General features: G+C 42.2%; 1 protein-coding gene across 4 annotated transcripts in view; it reads left to right on the forward strand.

Annotated features, from left to right (window-relative positions):
• Positions 1-10,215: 10,215 nt before the first annotated feature.
• RHOH (ras homolog family member H) overlaps positions 10,216-19,166 on the forward strand; it is a 51,655-nt gene continuing 42,704 nt past the window's right edge. Inside the window, exons 1-2 of one of the 4 annotated variants that reach the window (XM_017854350.1) lie at positions 10,216-10,385; positions 14,310-14,489. The gene's annotated coding sequence lies outside the window, so the exon portion shown is untranslated. Of the gene's footprint in view, positions 10,386-13,725; positions 14,490-15,388; positions 15,853-19,166 lie in introns of those variants that run through there. The other 3 variants (XM_017854355.1, XM_017854340.1, XM_017854369.1) reach the window with 3 other exon arrangements.

Here is a 19,166-nt window from a genome sequence, read left to right on the forward strand (position 1 = left end):
TATATATATATGTATACAGAGACGGAGTCTTGCTCTGTTCCCAGGCTGGAGTGCAGTGGCCGGATCTCAGCTCAATGAAATCCCAGGTTCAAGTGATTCTTCTGTCTCAGCCTCCAAAGTAGCTGGGATTACAGGCACCTGCCACCATGCCCAGCTAATTTTTGCATTTTTAGTAGAGATGGGGTTTCACCATGTTGACCAGGCTGGTCTTGAACTTCTGACCTCAGGTGATCTGCCCGCCTCAGCCTCCCAACATGCTGGGATTACAGGCATGAGCCACCACGCCTGGCCCCATTTTATATTTTTTAACATAAAAATTGTGTAAGTCCCAACATTTAGAAAATAGAGGAATGTATAAAACCAACCATGTTACCCTAAGACAATTCCTGTTAGTGGTTTGGCTTTGTTTCCTCACAGTCTTTGGAAACATTGTTGTAGTCATAATGCACAGATACAATCCCAAGTCCTGTTTCTTTTTTTGCACATAAGCTCGTATCATGAGCATCTCCTTATGTGGTCACTTGATCTTCCCAAATGCTATTTTCAAATGACCATGTATAATATCCCAGTAAAATAATCTACCAACCATTTCTATACAGTATTCTACATTTTTGGCCATTTAGGTTGGGTATTGGCTAAATTACTTTTTACATTTTGTAAGAGGTTGATAGCTTCAACGTCATAAGCTTTTTCTTATTTGTTACTATGTCATTAGAAGACATTTGATTTCAAGTATTAGAGTAATGAAAACTGTGGCTTAGGTAAGACATTTATCTCACATAATAAAAAGTAAGAGGTGGCAAGTGAGTCAACAATGCCAGGCTTCTGCTGTGTCTCTCTGCAGTCTTTTGGGTTTCTTTGCTTGTCCTCAGGGCTGCTGCAGCCCTCAAGACATCTAATTTTCCCACGACTACACCCAAAGTACGTAAGAAAGACGGGTGCTCCTGCCCGTGTCTACTTAATCTAACTGGTGAGGAGCACCTCTCCCAGGAGCAAGCAAGACTTTCCCGAACATTTCGTTGATGAGGACTGGGTCACACAGCCACTCATAGCTGCAGGGGAAGCTGAGAAGCAGGAATCAGAAGATTCTTTTTCAGTCTTAGACATTATGATTCATTCCCTGGAACAGAACATTTTGTCCATCTCAAAATAGAGGTTCTTTGAGTAAGGAAGAAGACCTGACTATCGGCAGGTAGTCATCTATGTTAAACGTGGGACTTACTGTGGAGGCAAAGAAAACCACAAAAATGGTTTACAGATTAAGTTCTCAGAATCTGTCCTGTATTGCTGCATGGGCTAGAATGGAGAAACAGGCCCTCAAAATGCAGCACTGGACTTCACATTATTATTTTTTTCTTTACAATGAAACTTCATCTGCCTTTTTTTTAAATAAAAAATTCCCAGCAAATCAAAAAACTGAAGTGAAACCAAATACATTAGAGAATCACTGAAGAGAATAAACTATATGAGTATAGCTTTTCATTAAAAATAGATTGTAATGTTTATTTTTCTGATTATAGAGTTAATCCTTACTGATCACTAAAAATCTGCAGAGTACAAAAAATTAAAGAAAAAAGTGAAAAAATTATCTCCAATTTTACCATTCAGAAACAGTCACTATTACTATTGGGTCTAATTATTTGTTGCCTTCCAGACGTATAAAAATTTTTTTTCATATTAAATTGGGATTTGGGCTGGGCATGGTGGCTGATGCCTGTAATCCCAGCACTTTGGGAGGCCAAGGCGGGTGGATCATCTGAGGTCAGGAGTTTGAGACCAGCCTGGCCAACATGGAGAAACCCCATCGCTACAAAAAACACAAAAATTATCTGGACGTGGTGGTGCAGGCTTGTAATCCCAGCTACTCGGGAGGCTGAGGCATAAGAGTCACTTGAACCTGGGAGGCAGAGGTTGCAGTGAGCTGAGATTGTGCCACTGCACTCCAGCCTGGGCAACAGAGCGAGACTCTGTCTCAAATAAATAAACAAATAAAATAAAAAATAAATTGGGATTTTACTGTATAGATAGTTTAATTTTGTAGCTTACTCTTTATAATAACAAATCTATGTCCCTTTAAAATAGCAGTTTTCTCTATTTTTTGCATGTCTGTCTTCCATTCGATGGGTACCTCTTGTTGTACTATAATGAGTTAATTTGAAAAGTAATTTGTCTTCTGGAAGGGGAAATGCTGTAGAAGTAAATTGATCCAGGGAGTCCCCTTACTCATTGGCTGTGTAGCCTTATGTAAGTTGATTAACCTTTCTGAGCTTCAGTTTTCTCATTTATAAAGTGAAGGTGTTGGTAATAGCAGTAATAGTTGTTTTTGCTGTTTTACGGTTTTCTTGTGATAAATGATAATATAAAAGGATATTGTAAATTGAATTTGAAAGACAAAAATTTAAAGTTAAAAGAAAACTTAGTAATGTGAATATCCTTTCAAAGTATTTTAGAAATCTCATTATTTTATATTTAGAAGATTAATTTAAAAGACAGGAATTAGAGAACAAAAACAATTTTATTTTCTATTTTGAATAATAAATACCATGGAGATAAGTTTGCTCAAAATTGTAAAGCTTGTTTTGTTTTTGGTAAACATTTGAGAACTTAAATTTATTATTTGGAAAAAACATTTTAATAGAAATTTTGCTTTTTAAAAGGTTTATGTGGTTTAAAAAAAGCAAAAACATTTGTTTATGACTAATCTTGAAAATGTATGTATAATTTAAAATGTCATTTAAGCAGGAAGGTACTCATTTAGGAGAAATTACAAAAATACTTCCTTTTCTTTTAAATGATTAAAAAAGATGCACAGCTACAATAATTTAGGTAATAATAATAATAAGGAGAAAGCAGCAGGCTTAGTTTGAAACCAGACCTTGCAATCCTTGACTGCACTTGTCACAAACATGTTTTCCTCTAATGAGCCTCAAGCATTTCCCACTACCTCTTTCTTTTTGAGCACAGACACTGAATTAATTTCCCGGAAACCTCACTTTTTTATTTCTGAGTACTCCTTTATCTTCCCATGAGAAGAGAAAGCTACTAAGATAGCCCAGGATGTGTTTCCCAGATATCATTTCCATTCGAAGGGAAAGTTAAGACAGCGCTTCTAAAAGGTTTAATCCAAAAGCCTCCAGAATGCCTTGTTTTTGGAGTCTGTTTGGAAGTTTGAAGTGGGTTGGAATCCTCTAAACATGACCCTGTGTAAGCTGAGTAATGAGGAAGATGACTTTGCTATGCTCAGCTGTGGTTCAGTGATTCTCCACTGAGAATCAGCTGCTATAAAAATCACTGGTTATTATGTAAAACGTACTGTGACCGAAGCAATGACAAGGGTTTATAGAGAAAACTTAGGTAGACTTGCTCAATGAAGTTAAGAAAAATAAAAAAAGAACAGCAACTTTTCATCTGGTTCATATAAATGATAGATGCTCATTACAGAAAATTGGGAAATATGTGGCTAGGCGGCATGGCTCATGCCTGAAATGCTCGATCGGCCGCTGCTCACCTCCTGCTGTGTGGCCCAGTTCCTAACAGGCCACAGATGGGTACAGGTCTGCGGCCCCAGGATTAGGGACCCCTGACCTAGCGGTTGCCTCTATAAACATTTGCACGTATATATACAACAAGTTGAATCCAAATTAGTTTTGTAACCTGCTTTTTTCACTTAATACTGTATTGTGAGCATGTTCCCATGTCATTAAAGATTTTTTGATTTGCAGTGAGCTGATATTGTCTGCTTCCTAGGACTGAGCCACCAGGAGCAAAGAAAGGAAACATTGCCTTCAAGAAGAACATGGTTGACTCTGGTGCCCATACTTGTCTCTCTTTCATTGAGCCCATGATTATATTTCCTGATAAGCCATGCCAACTGGTGTCAAGTCTCATCTGGATAACATATTTTGTTGCTGTCATTGTTATTGTTTTTTATCTACGGGTCTAATTGCAATTCATAAATAAGTACGTATTTTCACACAGATATTTTAAAGCTGGTTCTTTTCATGATAATTGCATCAGTAATAAAGTGAATGAAGTTCACAATTTTACTTAACTGACTCAACATTTATCATTTATCTTGAGTAGGGAATACTTCCAAGACAAGAAATTAATTGGTGAGGAAGAAGGGATATGCTAATCTGAATCTGGCTTTCCAAAGCTTTAGCCAAATTATTCCTGATTTGCCAACAGGTCAAATATAAAATTTCTCTTGAAGTAAAGAAAACTTAAGGAGTGTTCTATGTTCTGGTGAGCTGATTTTCTCAGCCATTTTTAATACTGTAAATGGAATCTTTAAAAACAAACAAACAAAATCTGCATTCATCCAAAGCCAAAAATCTGTACACAGTCTGGACATTTGTGCAAAAAAAATTTAAAAGGCTACATGGAATTAAAATGACACTGGTCATTTACTTTCTAACTCAGGACATACCCTGACTTCCTTGTGTTGGTTATATGTCACTATAAGATGCAGTTATTTATTTATTTTTAATTTTTTCTATTTTTTGTAGAGATGGGGTCTTGCTATGTTGCCCAGGCTGGTCTCAAACTCCTGGTCTCAAGTGATCCTCCCATCTTCGCCTCCCAAAGCACTAGGATTACAAGTGTGAGCCACTGTGCCCAGGCTAAGATGCATTTTACTCACTTAAGAGAACTAAACTGTTCAGATTATGAATTGACAAGTCATATCAATTCTAGTTTTAAGTGACTTTCAGAAGACAATCACACACTTCATCTACAAATCAGCATATGTCTGTAACATCTTCCACAACTCAGGAGGGCAGATGAAAGCCATTCTCACACATGTCATTCACATTGTCAGCAGAAACTGTGCAGTGGTGGGTAGAATTCCTTTTGTTTAGTTGTACGATAGCAATAGCTAATTAAAATGGCATTTAAAAATGAATGCCTAAAACTTGTGCTAACCCAGGAAAATACAGGCATCTTAGGAATAAGAAGACAAAAAGAGACAAAGAACTAGTCTTTAAAAGTGGAAGGAACAGAGAGAGGGCAAGGGAAAAGGTTTCTTCTGGAGTGGGGAGGAAACACAAAACAACAACAAAAGAAAATGTTTCTTCTTTTTTGGATGAGAATAAGAGTAGCCTTTGAAATTTAAAATTGATCTTTGTCAATGAGTCATTTGGAATTCAGGATCAGGCAAACTAGCTTGAGAGGCTGGGGTACTCGCCTAGTGGAGAGACCTAACAAGTAATATTTAAATAATGTAGCTGCAGCCTGAAGTCAAGGATACCAAAGATATTGGCAAAAGTCAACTGGCTACCATCATAAAGGTGTGCAAAGGTCAACTATGGAATCAGGCTGTGCTGTTTATTGCCCCTGTGGCCCCGAGAAAGATACTTAATCTTTCTGTGCCTCCGTTTCCTTCTTTGCAAATGGAGATAACAATGGTACCTACCTCATAATTATTGGGATGATTAAGTGGGAAAATGCATATAAAATGCTTAACTGGGCCGGATGCAGTGGCTCACGCCTACAATGCCAGCACTTTGAGAGGCTGAGGCAGGCGGATCCCTTGAGCCCATGAGTTTCCAACCATTCTGGGCAACATAGCGAATCCGGACTCTACAAAAAGTACAAAAATTAACTGGGCGGGGTGGTGTGTGCCTGTGGTCCCAGCTACTCAGGAGGCTGAGGTTGGGGGGATCACCAGAGCCTGGGAGGCGCAGATTGCAGTGAGCTGAGATCTGCCTGGGTGACAGAGTGAGACTTTGTCTCAGAAAAAAAAAAAAAGTGCTTAACTGACTAATCTAATGTAGTGCCTAATAAATGGTAAGCCAGTGTGACCATTATTATGAAATTATCAGTATGCGCTGATTACAAAGATCAAGGGAGGCTGGGTGCAGTGGCTCACGCCTGTAATCCCAGCACTTTTGGAAGCTGAGGCTGGTGGATCACCTGAGGTCAGGAGTTTGAGACCAGCCTGGCCAATATGGCAAAACCCTGTCTCTACTAAAAATACAAAAAATTAGCTGGGCATGGTGGTGTGTGCCTGTTATTCCAGTACTCAGGAGGCTGAGGCAAGAGAATCGCTTGAACCCGGGAGGCGAAGGTTGCAGTGAGCCAAGATCGCGCCACTGCACTCCAGCCTGGCGCCAGAGTGGGACTGTCCCCCTCCAAAAAAAAAAAAACAAACAAACAAACAAAAAAAACAACCAACCCATCAAGGGAGCAGAGAATCACAAGCTGAAGAAGAAAGCAGCATGGTGGTGCTGCTACGTTTTGAAAAATCTCCTACAACCCTGGAATTTTCCACTAGGTACTTGGCTATGGTTATAGTTCTCTCTCCATGGCAGTCTGTAATGGAAAAGACTTTCAAAGATTCAGAGAAGAGACTCAGAAAGGACTCAGAAAGGTGGAGGACTGAGCAGTTAAGTGGAGGAATGGGGCTGAGAGATGAGCACCAACTTGACCCGGGGTAAAGCTGCGTGGTCAGCTTCTCCCGCTGGCAGGTATGGATAGAACAGGAAGCGGACTGTGCTTCAGCAAGGAGGAGCTGGGACTTGGTGATACCTGATGATCATTAAACCTACGAATTTATGCCAATGTTAAAGACCATTGGACATTATGGTGGGGAGTGCTGGCTCACACCTGTAATCCCAGCACTTTGGGAGGGCAAGCGGGGCGGATCACCTGAGGTCAGGAGTTCCAGACTAGCCTGGCCAACAGGGTGAAACCCTGTCTCTATTAAAAATAGAAAAATTAGTCTGGCGTGGTGGTGGGCTCCTGTAATCCCAGCTACTCAGGAGGCTGAGGCAGGAGTATCGCTTGAATCCGGGAGGTGGGGGTTGCAGTGAGCTGAGATGGAACCACTGCACTCCAGCCTGGGCAACAGAGCAAAAACTCCATCTCAAAACAACATAAGTAGGCCGGGCGCGGTGGCTCATGCCTGTAATCCCAGCACTTTGGGAGGCCGAGGAGGGCAGATCACCTAAGATCAGGAGTTTGTTTAAGACCAGTTTGGCCAACATGGTGAAATCCCATCTCTACTAAAAATACAAAAATTAGCTGGGTGTGGTGGTGGGCCCCTGTAATCCCAGCTACTCAGGAGGCTGAGGCAGGAGAATCGCTTGAACCCGGGAGGTGGAGGTTGTAGTGAGCTGAGATTGTGCCACTGCACTCCAGCCTGGGCAACGGGGAGAGTCTGTCTCAAACACACACACACACACACACACACACACACACACACACAATAGGCCATTGAACATTAAAATGGCTTTTGGATATTTTTTAAAAGACTAAATTTTTCATCTTTCTGTCAAGGACTTTCCTGACCATCCTTTTTAAATATGCACCCTCCAAGTTTTCAATCCCCCTTCCTTACTTTGTTTTTCTTCTTAGTAATTAGCTCCCTGTAACATATTCTACTACTAGAGTTTCATGTTCATTGCTTGTCTTCCTAGTATGTAGATATAAACTCCGTCGAGCAGGCTGTTTTTGTTCTTGTTGTTCACTGCTATCTCCCTAGCACTTAGCCCAGTGCTCAATCAGGATTATAGCAAGTGTTCAGTAAATGTTTGTTGAATGAAAGGAAAAATTCTCATTTAGCTTAGGGCATTTGTAGTGGGGCAACCAGATGGCTTCAGGAGGCACCTCTGAAGATTCTGCGTTGCTCAGATTATGCATAAGGAATAAAATATCGTTAACAATTTGGTTTTAAATTTTCTGTATCCTTTTAACTCATCACGACAATAAACACATGACATTAGAATCCTCTGAGTGATGTGTGAGCTTCTATGACTTTATTCCACATGAATTTGGGCCCTGCCAAAGCTTTCCAAATTTTGCAATTCAACAGTTGCTATTTAAAGAGGGGGTAGGGATGGAGGGGGAAAAACTCCAGAAAGCAAACGTCCAAAACAGGAGTGGCTAATAACAGCCACTATGTATTGAGTATTTACTGTATTCCAAGCACTAGTCGGCTTTTTTTTTTTTTTTTTTTAAATAAAACTCTTCCAAGTTAGATATTATACCTGTTTTGCAGATGGGCAGATCAGGGCCTCATCTTTAGTAATAAGTGGAGCCAGGATTCGCATCTTGTTTTGTCTGAATCCAAATTTGTATTTCTCCAAAATTTCAGATTGCCTTTCAGTGTAAGCTTCAACCTGTTCCCTACAGAACAGAGAGGAGATCTGTTATTTTGAAAAGATGGCAAGTTAACACTCGGTCTGCCCTGCCTCACAACTGAAATGTTTGCAGCGCCCGCTGTGAGCAGATGTGCTGGGTTGCAGTTACCCTGTGATGTTTGTGCTCAAACTGAAGATCCCTATCAATGCAATGAGTAAGACATGAGTTTGAGAAGAAGCAGTGATGACCTTCTTCTTCACTCCTCCCGCTGATGAATTTCTACATCACTGTGCGTGTCCTGTGCTTTGCAGTCATTCCCTAGGAACTCGAACACTTGACCCAAAGATACTGCTCTTACTAACACTACATTTTAAACTCCTCCTCTGGACTCACTCCCAGAGCCTGCAGCACAATCTTTAAAACCTTGTCAATGATGGCAAAATCTTTTCCTTTTAGAATGGATTTGATTTTGGAGACAGCCATTCGGAGCTACATCCAGTGAATAAGGTGGGTTAAAAAGCCAGGTACTATTTTGAGTCAAAAACAAGTTGTGAACAGAATGCAGAGATACTGGTTTTGTTTTGTAGTTTATTAAGCTGTCTCTCAAGGATATTGTAAAAAGGGTCTAAATGCACTTTGACTAATGTCTGCAATGTTGCCAAAGTGCATCAACTATCGAGGGACTGCTTTGAAGGGAAACGGTCATTTGACTACATTTGCTCTGCTCTGACAGGCTTTTTTAAAAAAAAGGTGTATCATAACTTTAGAGCCACAGCTTGAATTATCACTTCGGATGCTATCATCTTCCACAACAAGACCCTGTCTTCTTACGAATTATGGCTCTGCAATAAAAAGAACCAGGATGTGAATGTTTGCTAGATCAACACAATTATCCAGGGCAAACAAACCAGAATGAACACAGCAGCTGAGAATCCTGAGAACCGAATATTCACGGAAACAAAAAGCAATATGTTATGATACATTAACATATTTAAAGAGAAAATAGATGATGAGAATAACAGCAGGGGAAATGATGTTTTTATGGTTATAGCAGTAAGAGGGAAGCTAGAAGATGCTTCAGACGCTATGATCTGGTTAGGCAGGGAGTTTTTACAGTGAATTAAATGCATGAGGAGGGAACCACCCGAGATTTGTAGCCTGTGGCATTTTGAAGCTATTTCAATATTCTGAATTTAGAAAGTGTTTATATCAATGTATTTTTACACTAAACGTTACATCAGAATTAAGATCATTCTCTTAACCTTTTGTAGTTTCCATCATGAAATCTCTCAATCAGAAAGAAAGGATATTTTGTTTTAATACAGTTGTTCATCATCCAGTGGGGAGCTGGGTGAGAATAACTGCCATATGACTAATGGCCTGGGTTTGAAATTCAGAGCCTTCAGACAAGGTTTCAGTACATATTACCTATCTTCACAACGCACTGAAATATTTTATTAGGTGGCATAAATGAGGGTCCGTATAAACATTAAAAGCTACCCACTGAATCAAAATCATTTCAGTTAATATGCCAATAGCGAGGGGGAGGGAAAGGCATCTTACTAACCCAGCGTTGAAATAATTTAGTAGATGAATCACATCTCAAGGTTTCTAAGATTTACTATTCATACAATTACAATTGTCATTAAGAGTTTTCGCTGGCGTAAGTGGCATAACAGCTTTGCAATGAGCAAACATAGTGCTTATGCATGAGTTCAGGGTACACAGGTAGTTGTCATATTATTTTAAAAACCTCAGTAAAAGAGGTCTTTGTTCACAGGAGACTATTAAAGTAAAAGTAAGCTGTTCTTTTGCCATATCAGAGAACATTTCTGATGCAGGTGGTTTTGAGAAAGTCAGTCGTTGCTTTTTCACCTTGACCTGACTGGGACCATTTGCACAGGGAATCCTGGAGGGGGCATGTTCAGGGCCAAGAAAATGGGCCTTGGGCCTCGGGGCTCTGGCTGCTCCTCCTTGCCCGCACTGGTTCAGTTCTCTCTGTGGGGAGGCAGTGGGAGTGATAGCCAGAACAGATGAATGGGGTGAATCTGGGTTCTGGTTTTCGTAGGCCATAGGGTCTTATGCAAATCATTTAACCCGTTGAAGTCTCTGTTTCCTTGGCTGTTAAAACAGGGTTTAAAGTGTTTACCGTAAAGGGCAGCTGTGAGGCTGTGAGATGGAAGAATCAATCTACTGGTCAGAAAGCGGTTGTTGAATGACTGTTCAGTGCCTGGGATTTCTGAGTGAGCAAGGCTGGACCCCGAGCCCTGGGACCTCTGAAGTGAACACCACAGGGCCATTTGGTGAGTGCTCCGGCTGTGTTAACACAACGTGCAGTGGAGCCCCTGGGAGGGCACCTCACTGGGCTTGCAGGGGAGGTGGGTGGTGGCTACAGATGGCTTCCTGGAAGATGGCTCAGAGGGGGCCTCTGATTCCCGGTTAGGGACTGCGGACCCACGGTTTCCTTCCTCCTGCCACTCTGAAGTCCCCAGGATTTCCCCCTACCCCATCCCAAGGACCGACCACACAGCATCCGAAGGGACACGCTATGGGGCTCGGGTGCGGGTGCGTGTGTGTCTGTGAATGTGTGCATGTATTTTCAGCGTTTGCTTCCTCCTCTCACCGCTACCCCTGTCGGTTAAAAGTCTGTTAAAAGAATGAGAACAAGAGAGAGAGAGAGGAGAGGAGGGGCGGGGTGGGGGAGGAGGGGAGTGGGGAGAGAGAGAGACACCAAAAAGACATTTTCAAGAAAGGAAGAAAATTAGATGGTGACCCCCTGTCCCCTCTGTCTAAGAAAATCCTCTCTGAGATTAAACTGTGTGAAGATTAGAGGCGTGTAAGTCAGGAGTAGGAGGAAGCCCAATGCTGGCCTGTACGAGATCATCTAAAACTGGCAATTCCAGGCACAGAAAGCCAGTTCTTCAGAAGCAGAAAGGTGGTCAGCCATGGGGTGAAAGGGACAGGGGTCTCGCAGCCCAGGCATGACAGTGCCCTTCCTAGTCCCTTCCAGGATGGGGTGGGAGTGCTTGTGCCTGAGGACACACCCAGTCCATCCTGACTCTGGAGTATGTCTCCACTTTCGTGCAGAAAATGGTACAAGACCTGAGGCCTGGAGCTCATGATAAATCATGCTGGTGGCGCTTCTAGCTTTGTTTCCCAAAGGGCAGAGCCTCACCTCCCTTTCTACTTAGGAGATGGAGGGGGTCTGTCCGTACAGGAAGCCGTCCTTGTGTGACTCCTCTGCTTTCTGAAGGGGAGACAGTGTCCCCCTTAAAGGACACTGGATCTCTTGTTGGAGGGGCAACCAGTTTTGAACTCTTTGCCTCTTTAAATCTTTTAGAAACTTGAATGAGACAAACTTTTTATCCTGAATTTTCTGAAGCATATCTGAAGTCATTTTCTTTATTATTATTATTATTATTATTATTATTATTGCTGAAGTCTCACTCTGTTGCCCAGGCTGGAGTGCAGTGGTGTGATCTCAGCTCACTGCAACCTCTGCCTACCGGGTTCAAGCAATTTTCCTGCCTCAGCCTCTTGAGTAGCTGGGATTACAGGAATGCACCACCATGCCCAGCTAATTTTTGTATTTTTAGTTTCACCATGTTGACCAGGCTGGTCTCGAAATCCTGACCTCAAGTGATCTGCCCTCCTCTGCCTCCCAAAGTTTTGGGATTATAGGCGTGAGCCACCGCACTCTGCCTATTATTATTATTATTATTATTATTTTAGAGACTTGGTCTCGCTATATTGCTCAGGCTGGTCTTGGACTCCTGGCTCAAACAATTCGCCTGCCTCGGCCTCCCAAAGTGTGGGGATTATAGGCGTGAGCCCCTGTGCCCGGCCCATGAAGTCATTTTTCATCTCTGGATAAAACTGGAACATCACAGCGGTGTTGTGGGGTGGCACACTCTGTTAATCTCCTGCTGCACTCTCCCCGCTGCATGCCCTGGAGTTGCTTTTAGTGAACAATTTGGTGAGATGCAATCAGCATACATGGAGGAAAAGTGTAAGGAACCACCTCACAGACTTGTGGCTGGCTGCGTGGAGTCTAAACATGGTGTTTCACTTCAGCCATGTTGTCTCTCTATGGGAATCCAGGGGGCAGAGTTCCTCTTTAATCTCAGCACTGGGGAGCCAGGGAGACCTCATAGTTCTGAGCTCTTTGTTTATGTTTCTCCCGTGGGCAAAGAGTTTTCTCTGTGGTGGTGTTTCCTGCTTCATACCCGTTGCTGAAGAGCGCAGAGCCACATGGCACACATTCTCTGTAATTAACCTTACCCCCCCGTTTCAGTGTCGCTTTTGTCTTCACTTCTCTTGGCCTATTTTCATATTTCTTGTTTTTAATTGTTTCATTTTGCTAAGGTGTAAGTATTTCTGCAAGATGCTCTAAATCCTTTGATGAACAAAACCAGAAGTAAATAAAATATCCACAAGCTTATGTTCTGCTCAGCCGATAACATCACCATGGTGATCTGGCTTTCCACAGAGGATTTTCCCTTTCTTTCCTTTCTTTCTTTTCTTTCTTTCCTTCCCTTCCCTCCCTTCCCTTCTTCTGTCTGTCTGTCTCTCTCTCTGTCTCTCTCTTTTTGAGACAGAGTCTTGCTGTGTCCCCAGGCTGGAGTGTGGTGGTGGATCGCAGGTCACTGCAACCTCAACCTCATGGGTTCAAGCAATCCTGCCTTGGACTCCTGAGTAGCTGGGACTACAGGTGTGGTTGCCCAGCTAATTTTTATATTTTTGTAGAGATGGGATCTCACTATGTTGCCCAGGCTGGTCTCGAACTCCTAGGTTCAAGCAATGCTCCCCCCTCAGCCTCCCAAAGTGCTGGCATTACAGGTGTGAGCCACCACCACTGCACCTGGCCTCCCACAGAGGATTTTCTAGGAGATAATGTGCTCTTCAGAAGGCTCAAGGATCTCAGCTGGCAGATTGAGTTCTTACTATGCATCAACAAATTGACACTTGGGTTCATATGAAAGTCTTGTGAACTTGGTAATTGTGTGTCTATTGATAAGAATGCTCACCTTGTGCCATTGATTCCCTCTACAACTATGCTGCAAGCACAGTCATCTGCTTTCACTTCTTTGAACATGCCAACTTCTTTCCTACCTCAGGGCCTTTGCATGTACTGTTTGCCTCTGCTTGGAATGTTCTTTCGTCCTTCTCATCCATTAGAGTGGCAGCAGCACTTTAGAATAATCAGAGGGGTTTAAAATAATATTGATGTCCGGTCCCCACCCAGCCCAATTAAACCCAAATCTTTGAGTGTGGGGCTGATGCACTGATAAAATGAAATAAAAGGCATGGATTTGATTTTATCCTTATGGCCAGCAGGTATTTTGACCAAGCTATCACCGTGAGCGGTAGCATCAACAGTTACTCAGGGATTCGGGGCACAGGGGGTTGTGACCACATCACGAAAGTTCCATTTGTTGGGTTAGGCGTTTAGCCATAACCTAAGTAGTTGCAGATGGTCTCTACACCTGGATTGCCCATTAGGACAAAACAAGTAAACTTGTGTTTTTAGGCAAATAATGAAACTCTGAGGAGTCTGAAAAAGCAACTCATCGCCAGGTACCTCCCAGCCCAGGTGCCCATCCACACAGGTGTGAACGCACGGCAGGGGCTGCTTGAACTCTCACTAAACCTGCGTCTGTTCTTTGCAAAATATTATTTGACAGTTTTTAATGCAGCAAAGCAAGGCAGACAACCCACCTCCTGTTTTCCCCGAGCTGATGTGAGGAAAGTTCTAAGGTGCTGTTTCCTAAGCTCGGATTAACCAAGACAGATCAGTGGCATGGACTCTTTGTTTTTGGTAATTTTACTTCCATGAGGAATCATTTGGACTCTTCAGTCTTCCATTCTTCAGTTTTACGTAGGGCTTTGCTGGAGGAAAATGGGGTGAAGCGGGAGAGAAATACAGTCTCGGAGTGGGGTGGGAGATAAATTCAACGCAAACCCAGCGGTGCAGCAAAGGCCTTATTCTGCCTCTGATCTGGGGAAGTTTCATATTCTAATGGAGAGAAACGCACGTGCACACACACCCCCCTAAACCCACACAAATGAAACCCCCTCTGCGGAGAAGCCAGCTACAGGAAACTGACTTAGGCACAGGAACTTGCTAATCTCTTTTGTCACATTCGGATTGCTCCTGCTGCCTCACGCACACTAAACCCAACCATCTTGGGGTGGACTCCCTGCCAGCCCAACTCTTGTATTTTCAGTTCTTCCAGTGTGAATCAGTTAATGTTCTCGGGAGCGAGGGAGAGGTTGATCCTAGGAGGAAATCAACCACAGTGACAAGGCTTGGGCCGCTTTTGTTTTCACATCCTTTTGCTGAACAAATTTGATTTCCGGAGTCAGTCATTTTACTGTCAAGAAATTCCTTCGGCATTCTGCAACAGGTAAGGATTTTGCTTCTTTAAAAGTATTTCTTTGGTGTCAAAAGAAATTTTTCTAATTTTGTTTAGGTTTTACTCTAGGCCAAACATTGTAATGACTCTGATCTACCTGCTATAAGGTGTAGAACTAATTCATAGTGGGACGGCCGGGGGGTGTTCCTTTGATATTCACTGCCCCTCACCACAGTCCTAACAAGATTTTTGAAACATTAAAAGTTACAACCATTGGCTTTTTGATTTTCCAGATATTCTAGAGAATGCATATGCTTGTGACTGACGGTGGCTGGGTTCAACTGTATGGGTAGTTTAAATACTACCCAAGGTTTGATGAAGTAAATCTAAAGACTAAGTTGTGCAAATCTGAACTTTAAACTTGTCTAGTTCAGAAAAGAAACAGAACAGAAATTCTAAATGACGTAGATTTCAATCTGGAACTTCTAGCTTGTGTTTTTCACCTCTCGCCAATGCTAATGCGCATTTCCCAAAAGTGCTCTATGATGTATAACATGTAGTTTTTAATTAAATTTAGTTTTCTTCAGAGGTGGTTTGATTTGGAGATATGCTACGAGGTACCAGTCAGTAGCCTGAGTTGTAACTAAACAAAGTTTGGGAAATCACCGATTTTAGGTGCTTTACTAAATGAAAGGTGCCATTGAAGTACTCAAGCAGGCAACAAGTAGTTGGTGATCCCTTACTGATTCTAAGCTGGTGCTGTGTAGGATATAAGAGAATTATTTTAAAAATCTCTACTTCGAAGGGCTGTATAATCTAGTAGTCGTGATAAGAAGTAAAATTTAGGAAGCAGTGCAAGATGAGAATTCAGTGATGAGTGGGGAGCACAGGCTTGAAGAGTTCTGTGAATTCCGTGCAGGTAGTCTGGGGGCAAACTGGAGTCGTCCGGAAGATCTGGGCTTTGGAAGGATGCGAAGTATTGGTAGAAGAAGAAGGGGAAGGTGATTTCAGACTAGGAGGACCTTGTGGGCAAAGGCACAAAGGCAAGGCTGACGTGGAGATGATAAGGCCAGTTGAAGAGACACTGGAGAAGAGAAGATAGTTTGTTTTACACATTGCAGGAAATCAGATTAGACGGTTAGGGTGTGGATGCAAAAGGGAGGACCTTGCAGGCACTGGGGAGAAGTGACCCCATTCAATAGTCACTGGTCTCCCTCTGCCCTGGGCTGCGCCTCCTCGGCTCTCACGGCACTAGCAGAATTCCATGTGAGAGGAAGCTTGTCGAGTGTGGCCTCTTCCCACTGGGGCTGCTTTCTGCATCCGTACACCTGACTGTGGGCCTCCATTTGCCGTCTACTGTCTTCCCTTAGGACATCATTTACGCAGAGAAAGGTTCATGTGGCTCGGGGTACAGGTAAGACCTCCACCTCTGGTTTCTACATTTTAAGGAGGCCCTTCAATTATCCGGGAATTAAAGTGGTCTTCCTCTTGGGAGGACGAGTTGGTTGATGAATGATAAGCAAGTCTCTATTCCTCAAAAGCCAGTGCCCAAATTCCATGAAATATGTGTTACTTTCTTTGCATGTCTAAATGAGATGACACGGGTATGCTTCTGTTCTTTTTCTGGACGTTGTTTAGAGAGTCAGTAGATCGTAATAATTCAGACACTTTTTTTCTGGACCATAAAATATCTGAACCCATATAATTACAAACATACAGCATGGTGAATAAGAACCCAACTTTTGAACCAGATCGCTTTGCATCGAATCCCCATTCTATCATTTCTGGCTGTGGGAACCTCAGACAAGTTACTTCACTTCTTCAATGCTCAGATTTTTTAAAAAATTCACAAAATAACTCTAATAACACTAATAATAACTGAAAATACCTACCTCACAGGGTTGTTGCAGAGATCAAATGAGATAAAAACATGTAAAGCATGTAGCCTAGTGCCTAATTAAAAAAAATCTCTCAATAGATACAACTCTTACGATTCTTCTTAAGGACTTGGCTATTGACACAAATGAAGGTGTTATGAGCCCTGGCTTAAGAGCAAGAAGCCTGCAAATCCCAACATTCCCCTAATCCCAACATTCCTTTCCAGGGAAAGTGGGGGGTGACAGGTGGAGGCTGGGGATTAACATTTTTTGAGCACCAAATATGGACAAGGCACAGGGTTGGATGTTTTTCTAGTGGGAATACATATGAAGAAAGGAAAACAAGCTTGGAAACTGCTATTTCAAGCCTTTCTGTAACAGTTTCTCTAGCTTATGAGAGAGGTCCTCCGAGTAGCTGCTGCATTACTTGTGGGTCTCCTTGTTTGATGTTGCTCTCTGAATGTTTGAGTGGAATTCTAGAGGTGATTTTCATTAGAGGCAGAGAGCGCGACCTTTCTTCCTTGCCCAGTTTAAATTAAATTATTCTATCTTACAATGTGTTAATTTTGGTGCTAACACACCACTAAAATTCCATTTCTACTTAGGAGTGGGGATCATTGTGGCATTAAGTGCTTATTTGGGTTCGGGATGCTTGGATCTGGGTGAAAGCCAAGATTAAAAAGCATCCTGCTTCCCCATTCCACTCTCTAGGTTATAAATATTTTTTGGATTAAAAGCCTCCTATAAAAAATGGAAATCCACCTGGTGTGTTAATTGTGCAGGGGATTCCTAATTATGTGCGCAGATGACTTGAGTCAAACGGTGGTAGTGTTCCTTCTAGAGTCCCACTGGTGTCCTAAGGGAGGAGACTCTGGAGCTTTGTGTATGAAAAGGGATGGGCACAGGTCAGGATGGGGTGCACAGGTGGAGGCTGGGAGGCAGCATGACAGAGTGGGAGGCTGGGGTGGGCAGTGAGAGCAAGGAGGGTGTCAGAGATGGAAAGGATGACCCCAGCGGGGTGGTAGGGTGCCAGAAACTTAGGGCTCCTCCGTGGCCCTGTAGCCATTTGACTCTAGCAACTGCTTGAATGCCCTGAACAACCTTTTGACGACTTGCACAAGAAGTTGTCATGCTGTTGCCCGGATGTGGACAGTTGTTCAGCGACAATGATCATGTTTCTGGTGTTTCAGTGTGGAATAGTGGTTTCTAAAGCTGGCTGGACAGCAAAACCACTTGGGGAGCTTTTAAGAAACTGAAATTCCATGTCTCATATCCCAACCCTCACATGAGATCCAGGAATCTGTGTGATTAAAAAATGCAAGCCCTAAAACAACTTGGAAAGTGGTCGTTTTACAGGTGGGGATTTAGGAACCAAAAATCCAGAACTCTCCTACCAGGGCCCCAGAAACTGTAAGCTGACTAGTGCTGAAATGAGGCAAATTGATCTATTCTCTATTGTGATTAATATCTTTACACAGAAAGTATTTTCCTTTGTTTTGAGTTTATTCCTTGGGATGAGTTACTGGGAGTAGGGTGACTGGGTCAAGGGTGTGAGGATGTTTAGCTCAGTCATACCTACATTTTAACGTGCAAACATAGGGCGCCACTAATTTAAAAACCAAAGTGTTGTATACATGTAGAAGCTACATATTGTTCCGGGGCAGTCCAAAGAGGGGAAGCTGCTTTCAAGCGAGAAAGTGCCAAATCACACTCTTTTCTGGTAAAATAGAATGCTAATGAATTGCTTTTGGAAGAAATTTCCAGAGCATTGCTAAATGTTCAAGTGTTTCTTAGAGCACAAGTTGAACCTTTCTTATCTCTGCACTCAGTTTCTCGTAAAACTGAAGTCACAGTGACCTCTTCCTCATTTCATAGAAAAGAAAACCAAGGAAGAGAGTGGTTAAGAAACAGAAGATACGGGTCTCATCACATTTGCCTGAGAACTACATATAGTCATCCATTCAGTGCCTCATTAAGTAAATAAATGATCGAATCGTTTGTATACATGACCTCACGGAAAAAACACCGTACAATGAATGCTTGAGGGTGGGTAGACGGAATTATTCAACCCAGACAGGCATTAGATGTTCACTGTATCCCCCTTTTTTTGCATTAGATTTTGTTTATTATTTGCATCATCTATGGACCTAAAAGCATGCTCATTGTTTGTCACACAGATGGGAACAGGGTGAAATTTCAATTAAAAAAAAAAAAAGATGTGCTCTTGCAAAATATCAAGGGAGATGTTTACAGCGGTATTCTAGAACAGGCTTGCTTACAAGTGCTGATTGTCATATTTTCAGAAATTTTCCAAGCCACTGAAGTTACTGACTTCTCTTTATCTGTATTATGGAAATGCTATATAATAATGTGCTATCTGAGCATCTCTTTTCAATTTTGCATTCAGCGATGTCATGTTGGTGGCTTGAAACTGGCTATGGTAAAAGTATTTACACTGTGAAAATCAGCAAACACAGTAAATCAGGCTCCCCACTTTTTTTTTTCGGGGCGTGTGGGGGCAAGCATGTTGTTAAACATTTACTAGCATACTACTGAGGAACTGTGTAAAATACAAATATGGCGATTTGACAATATGTACCAAGAGCCATTAAAGTGTTCATACACTTTGATCCATTCATTCCACTCCTGCAAATTTATTCTGAGTAAATAATTCAAAGAAGAAAGAAATAATATGCATGAACATATTCATCGTATTATCATGTATAGCAGCAAAATCTGAAAATAACCGAAACACTAAGCAATAGGGGTTCTGGCAACAATAACTCCATGAGATTTTTTCTTTTTTTTTTTTAAGACACAGTCTTGTTTTGTCACCCAGGCTGGAGTGCAG

Source organism: Rhinopithecus bieti, unplaced genomic scaffold (assembly GCF_001698545.2).
Source record: "Rhinopithecus bieti isolate Rb0 unplaced genomic scaffold, ASM169854v2 scaffold_2339, whole genome shotgun sequence".
In the NCBI taxonomy this organism is placed as follows: domain Eukaryota; kingdom Metazoa; phylum Chordata; class Mammalia; order Primates; family Cercopithecidae; genus Rhinopithecus; species Rhinopithecus bieti.